General features: G+C 31.9%; 1 long non-coding RNA gene across 2 annotated transcripts in view; it reads right to left on the reverse strand.

The window, feature by feature from the left end:
- The window catches only part of LOC106478027, a 25057-nt gene that overhangs the window by 5311 nt on the left and 13133 nt on the right, over positions 1–6613 (reverse strand). For both annotated transcript variants that reach the window (XR_002609810.1, XR_001292047.2), the window contains exon 2: positions 5554–5684. This is a non-coding gene — a long non-coding RNA (uncharacterized LOC106478027). The remainder of the gene's footprint in view (positions 1–5553; positions 5685–6613) is intronic.

Raw genomic sequence — 6613 nt, forward strand, 5'->3', positions numbered from 1 at the left:
ATTTCAGTCGCCCCCACCCCCAGTGGCACAGCGGTATGTCTGTGGCTTACAACGCTAGAAGCAGGGTTTCGATACCCGTGGTGGACAGAGCACAGACAGCCCATTGCGTAGCTTTGTGCTTAATTACAATTACAAACAAGCATTTCAGTCTGCTTAAAATAATAGTTAAAACTGCCCACGGAAATGTTTGTGAGATGTTTGTCAGTATTCTAGGATATCGAACAAATAATACGTTATTCTATAGATGATGAAGTAAGTCTGAAAATAATTGTACTATTTCTTTACATTCCTTTACTTTCTTTATCATGATAAAAATAATTTATTTAAGCTTGGATTTGTTGCTATGGCATGGAAAATAAAAACTGTTTTGAAATCCAATAAATAGAGTTAAAAATATGAAATCACTATTTTTTTTTATAATAGTAACACCAAATAAAGAAGTATACTCTAAGGACTTTTAAAATATTTGGAAAATTACTCATTAAATTAGCTAGAGTTAAAAGTTTGATTTAATCTTCCACCACAAAAATGATACAAATTTCTACATCAGTCTCAGAATTGCCGGCGCTACGCCTTACGTAATGCTTGCGTCAGCAATTGGCGAGACCCTGGATTATTTGAAACAGAGTGAAACATTATACGATATATTTTGGTTATCACTTATTCTGCTCATATACAGTTTTTAACCCGATTGTGTAAAATGTTATATGATATATCTTGGTTATTACTTATTCCGTTCATAGACAGTTTTAACCCGGCTGTGTAAAACGTTATAGCATATATTTTGGTTATCACTTATTCCGTTCATATACAGTTTTATCCTGGTTGTGAAAGTTATTAAGTTACACAACAGTACTGTCTTATCTTAATGCTACCGAAGCTTTTGGTTCTTTGTCCGCTGCGGAGATCGATCTCCGAATTTTAGAATTACATGACCCGAAGATTACCACTAATCCTTCGAGGGGCTTAATCCAATCATCTGCTGTGTGAGAAAAACTACATAGTGGCTAACGCAAGTTCCTTTGAAATTCAACGTCAAAATAACCAAATATGAAATAATATACATCCATTACGTAAGACGAAACAATCAAATAATACTTTGATATATACTTACTGTTTAAAATTAAGCACAAAGCTACACAATATTTTCTTAGGGTTTGTTTGTTTAAATTTAAGTACGTAGCTGCACAATATTTTCTTAGGGTTTGTTTGTTTAAAGTTAAGTACGAAGCTGCACAATATTTTCTTAGGGTTTGTTTGTTTAAAGTTAAGCACAAAGCTACACAATATTTTCTTAGGGTTTGTTTGTTTAAATTTAAGTACGTAGCTGCACAATATTTTCTTAGGGTTTGTTTGTTTAAAGTTAAGTACGAAGCTGCACAATATTTTCTTAGGGTTTGTTTGTTTAAAGTTAAGTACGAAGCTACACAATATTTTTTTAGGGTTTCTTTGTTTAAAATTAAGCACAAAGCTACACAATATTTTCTTAGGGTTTGTTTGTTTAAAATTAAGCACAAAGCTACACAATATTTTCTTAGGGTTTGTTTGTTTAAAGTTAAGCACGAAGCTACACAATATTTCCTTAGGGTTTGTTTGTTTAAAGTTAAGCACGAAGCTACACAATATTTTCTTAGGGTTTGTTTGTTTAAAGTTAAGTACGAAACTACACAATATTTTTTTTTGTTAGAACGTACTATACCTTAAAAAAATCAAATGTTATGCCAAATAAGAATCAGAAAAGTTTAAAAGTAATTCTGTATTTCACGGATTCTAAAGGAAACCTATACTGGTTAAAAAAATAGAAAGGTTTAAAAGTAATTCTGTATTTCACGGATTCTAAAGGAAACCTATACCGGGTTTCTAAAAAATAGAAAGGTTTAAAAGTAGTTCTGTATTTCACGGATTCTAAAGGAAACCTATACTGGTTAAAAAAATAGAAAGGTTTAAAAGTAGTTCTGTATTTCACGGTTTCTAAAGGAAACCTATACCAGGTTTCTAAAAAGCAGAAAGGTTTCAAAGTAGTTTTGTATTTCACGGATTCTAAAGGAAACTTATACCGGGTTTCTAAAAAGCAGAAAGGTTTCAAAATAGTTCTATATTTCACAAGTTCAAAAATAAACCTGTACCGGGTTTCTAAAACACACACACACACACACAAACAAGGGTGAGAGATGGCACATAATGCTAACTATGTAATGCATGTTTTTGTGGAAAAAAATTCCTGTATGTTTTAAACACAGCATCTAATCTGGTACTTGAAGAGTTTATTAGATAGATTACTGGTGAAGACGATTCTTAATTGACGTGTTTAAAAATTGAATGTACTAAAACTATTAAGAAATGTAATCGTGTAAAATTCAAAGAAAGTTTAAACAGCGAAATTGTAAAACATACTTATATAATTAAAGCTACAGTATAGGCGTTGCGGTTTGGATATCGGATATTCAAGTTATACTTTCACATTTAATTATTAGTGCATGTAAAACAACATATAGAGAAGTACCTTACAGACTAATATAATATATTTCTGTCTTTTATTCAATAACAAATATTTTAATTCAGATTTTAAAAAAAGCAACAACAAAGATTAAAAGAGGGAGAGAACCATATTAAGAGTCTTATGTGGCCATGCATTTATTCTTCATAACATTTACTTCATAACTCTGGAAACTGGGACTTCCGGAATGCGGAAGTTAACGAACTGTAAAGCTGTTTCCTAACCAAGTATAAAAAGTTGGTGAAAAATTCATAGTTAGTTATTTCACGAATTATAAACAATTATTATATGTATGACAAGGATCGTGAAATATTTGGAAATTAGCCAACTGGAATGTACCAATACTTATCTATATAATTGCTACGTTACATAGTCATAATTCTTGTAGATTATCGTTCTTAATTGCTATCTGTTGTAATTAGTTTCGTTACAAACTTGAAATTAATCTTTTTAAGGTTCTAATCTAGATAGACATTGATTTTCAAAATAATTCAATTTTAATTAATAAAAGATGTGTTTAGTCTACGTAATTGGTTTCGATTCATTAAACAAACGAAGAGACACAAAGTGATAATTAAAACTGATGACAAATAAAAACTTAAATCACATAAAATAGGTATCGGGACATATGTCGTACAAATAAGAAAATAACTTCTTGTAAACATGCTGTTTTCACACATGCTGTTAAAGATAAGTTCCTGAGTTAACTGCGAAGTTGGTAAAAAAAGAGTTTAGACACGACTGATATTTTTAGTTTAATTATTTGAGGTTGTTTTTTAATATATGTTTCTTTACTTCACGACGTTTATTAAATAACTTACGTATTCCCCAAAAGTTTATAGAGCATGACATTCGTGGCTTGTATCTTCGTTAAGTGCTTTGCAATTTAGTGTTTCTCAATTTACTACGAATTGACATTGTGTGAAAGCTTGACGTAATGAGGTAAGTGTTAACTGTCTCGAGTAATAAACTTGTTTTTTTCGCTTTTCATTATCTCATCAGGTATATCGAATGCACTAGCGATTTGGTTCATTATTTCACGTTCTACGCTTATTTACGGTAAGCGTTAAATTCGATTAGAAAAGAGCAAAAATTTAGACTTACGTGAACCCATTTACGGTGGAAAGTATGAAAGCTTTAGCTATTTAAATCATATTTTATATACGGGAATATTCAATATATACATATATATATCTTAGAGTAAAAACAGACATTTGACGAAACATTACAGATAACAAGTGTGAAACTTGTCTGTATTTAGTTGTTTTTAACCGAATTATAAAATATGTATTGTGTTAAAATTGTTAAATTTCCAGAGGAAACGTTTGGACACATTCCAATGAATTGTTCAATTCAAAACTATAAAAAAACTGTACCTCTCGACCATTTGTATTTAAAATAAAGAGAAACAACTTATACTCATATTTGGATGTAATGGGATAGATAGTATACGTGAAAGGCAGATCTAATCGTACATTTATGAACTCATGACGTTTACAAAATTAAGGTTTGATTGCTAACAAACAACAATTTGTGTTTAATACTTAAATTCTGGAAGCGTCGAAATCAACTTCAGTCATAATGATCGACTACAAAATACACTGATTTAAAACTCCTTAGTTTGTATGGTTAATTTGTACGACTGCAGCTGACTACGAGAGTTTTTAAGAAACAAAACAGACACGATGAAATGATTCTGCACACACACACACACACTACACATACACAACACGAAGTAAAATTATCGTACTTAAAAAAACAACAAATAAACTAATTTATGATATAACATATTATTAATACACTGAACATACAACTAAATAAATATATAGTTTCAAAAGCGTTATAATTTTCTTAATAACATTCAAGCTTAACGATCTTTCCTGTATTCCATTTTGGCCAGAGCAACGAGGTCACTTTGAAAGAACGAACAAATTTATACTATGGACGATAGCTGTAAAATCATTGTTACACATTATCATGTGAAGTGTGAAAGAAGGAGAAAGCATTCGGAGTGAGCGTGGCAAAAAAAAAGAAAGTGTAAAAAGAAGATTCATTCGAGGTGATTGTAGTAAAACATACATGAAGGTGCGAAAAAAAAAGAAATCATGATGAAATTGGTATGTAGGTGTAAAACTGGAGAAAAGAATATACGAGTCATTTAAGACAATGTCATTCATAGCTAAATTGAATAATCAATTTTCATCCCAATCACTTGGAACTGTTCCATTTTCACATCTTCACACTACTATAATAAAAACTACTTCGAACTCTTTCATTTTTTTCATGCACACAACGAAGAAATAAGATCACATTCCATCGAATATATACATTTTCTGACAGTAAAATTTTGATTTCGAATGGTTTTAAAACCTTACATACACCCGCCTTAAGAAATACCTATTTACACTGAATAATCCCAAGTTCCATTATTTCAAATATGCCCTTTTGTTTGAATTTGTAAGATGGGTGTATATAATACCTAAGCTTGGGGACTTTCTGCCTATCCAAAATAAACAGATGTATTAATCTTCGGTATCATTCCTCAAGTTATAGTATTATACAGACAAACAGAAACTGGTTTTAAACTAAATAAGTCTCATCTACTGTACGGTCAGTTGTTGGAAGTCTTGAAGATCTTATGTAAACGAAGTCAACAATAAGACTGTTCGGATAGTCCAGCACTCCAGAAGTAAAGACATCTGTCTAATAAATAAGTTTTATACAATATAATTTCAACTATTCAGCTAGGGCAATTCTAATACTTGTGATCGAAAACATGACTATGAATTAAATTTTATTATCAAGTAGAAAAAAACACCAATATGAAGGTCGTTTTTACTAACTTTAATAACATTTTAAAGTTAAAAACATAAATAAGAAATATTAAAAAAATAAAGCTTTAGAAACTTTATTGTTCTGTTTTCACCCATATTGTGTATATAATTCAAAATGGCCACCATTCTATGATCTATTTATTCATAAATTTGAATCGAATAATTGTGATTTATTTCCATAATTGTTTCTAGAATATTAAACCGTTCACAAGTAACTCTTACCTGCTGCTAGTAAAACAAAAAAATATTGCTGCTGAGATGACAGAAAATTAGTGACCTTGGAATGTTACCAGACGACCCTCAAAAACCGGTTGTGTGCGCATCGACGACAAAATCGGAATTCCAAGCACCATCTATAGAAGAATACCAATCATTAAAAAATACATTTGAGCACCATCTATGTGGTAATATTAGTCGTTAACAAATAGATCCAAGCATCATCTGTCGGATAATATCAGTCATTAACAAATACATCCAAGCGCTATCTATAGGATAATATCAGTCATTTTTAAATAGATCCAAGCGCCATCCATAGGAGATTATCAGTCATTGACAACTATACCAGTGCACTAGAATAAACAATCTTAACTGTGCATAAGGTATATATTTCTGTATACCATTTCTTTTGCTACACTGACAGCATGGTCTTGAAAGCCATCCAATTATTTTTAGCAATAACAAAAACAATATATATATATATATTGTTTGATTGTTTCTACCATTCGATTATAGCTACAAACGAGCTATTTGTGTTAGCGGTCCTTAATTTTGAACTGATAGACCAAAAGTAAAACAGCGGACCAATAACACCCATCGCCAACTCCTGGGCTTCTCTAATCGCATGCCTACCCAGTGGCACAGCGGTATGTCTGCGGACATACAACGCTAGAAACCGGGTTTCGATACCCGTGGTGGGCAGAGCACAGATAGCCCTTGTGTAGCTTTGTGCATAATTAAACAAACAAACAAACTAATCGCATAGTGGAACGTGACAGTCACTCTTACAACACACCAACGGCAATAAATTGCGGAAAGCAATTTCACAGGAACGAGAAGTGAACCTTGGGCCTTTAACTGTACAGATTGTTTGTTTGAAGATAAGCACAAAGCTACACTATGAGCTATCTGTGCTCTGCCCACCACGGGTATCTTAACCCGGTTTTTAGCGTAGTAAGTCCGCAAACATGTCGCTGTGCCACTGGGTGCTAACTGTATAGTGCGGTACTCTAGTTCCTAGGCCACACCCGGCCAATATATATATATAAAGAGAGAGAGAGAGAGA

This window comes from Limulus polyphemus, unplaced genomic scaffold (assembly GCF_000517525.1).
Source record: "Limulus polyphemus unplaced genomic scaffold, Limulus_polyphemus-2.1.2 Scaffold173, whole genome shotgun sequence".
In the NCBI taxonomy this organism is placed as follows: Eukaryota; Metazoa; Arthropoda; class Merostomata; order Xiphosura; family Limulidae; genus Limulus; species Limulus polyphemus.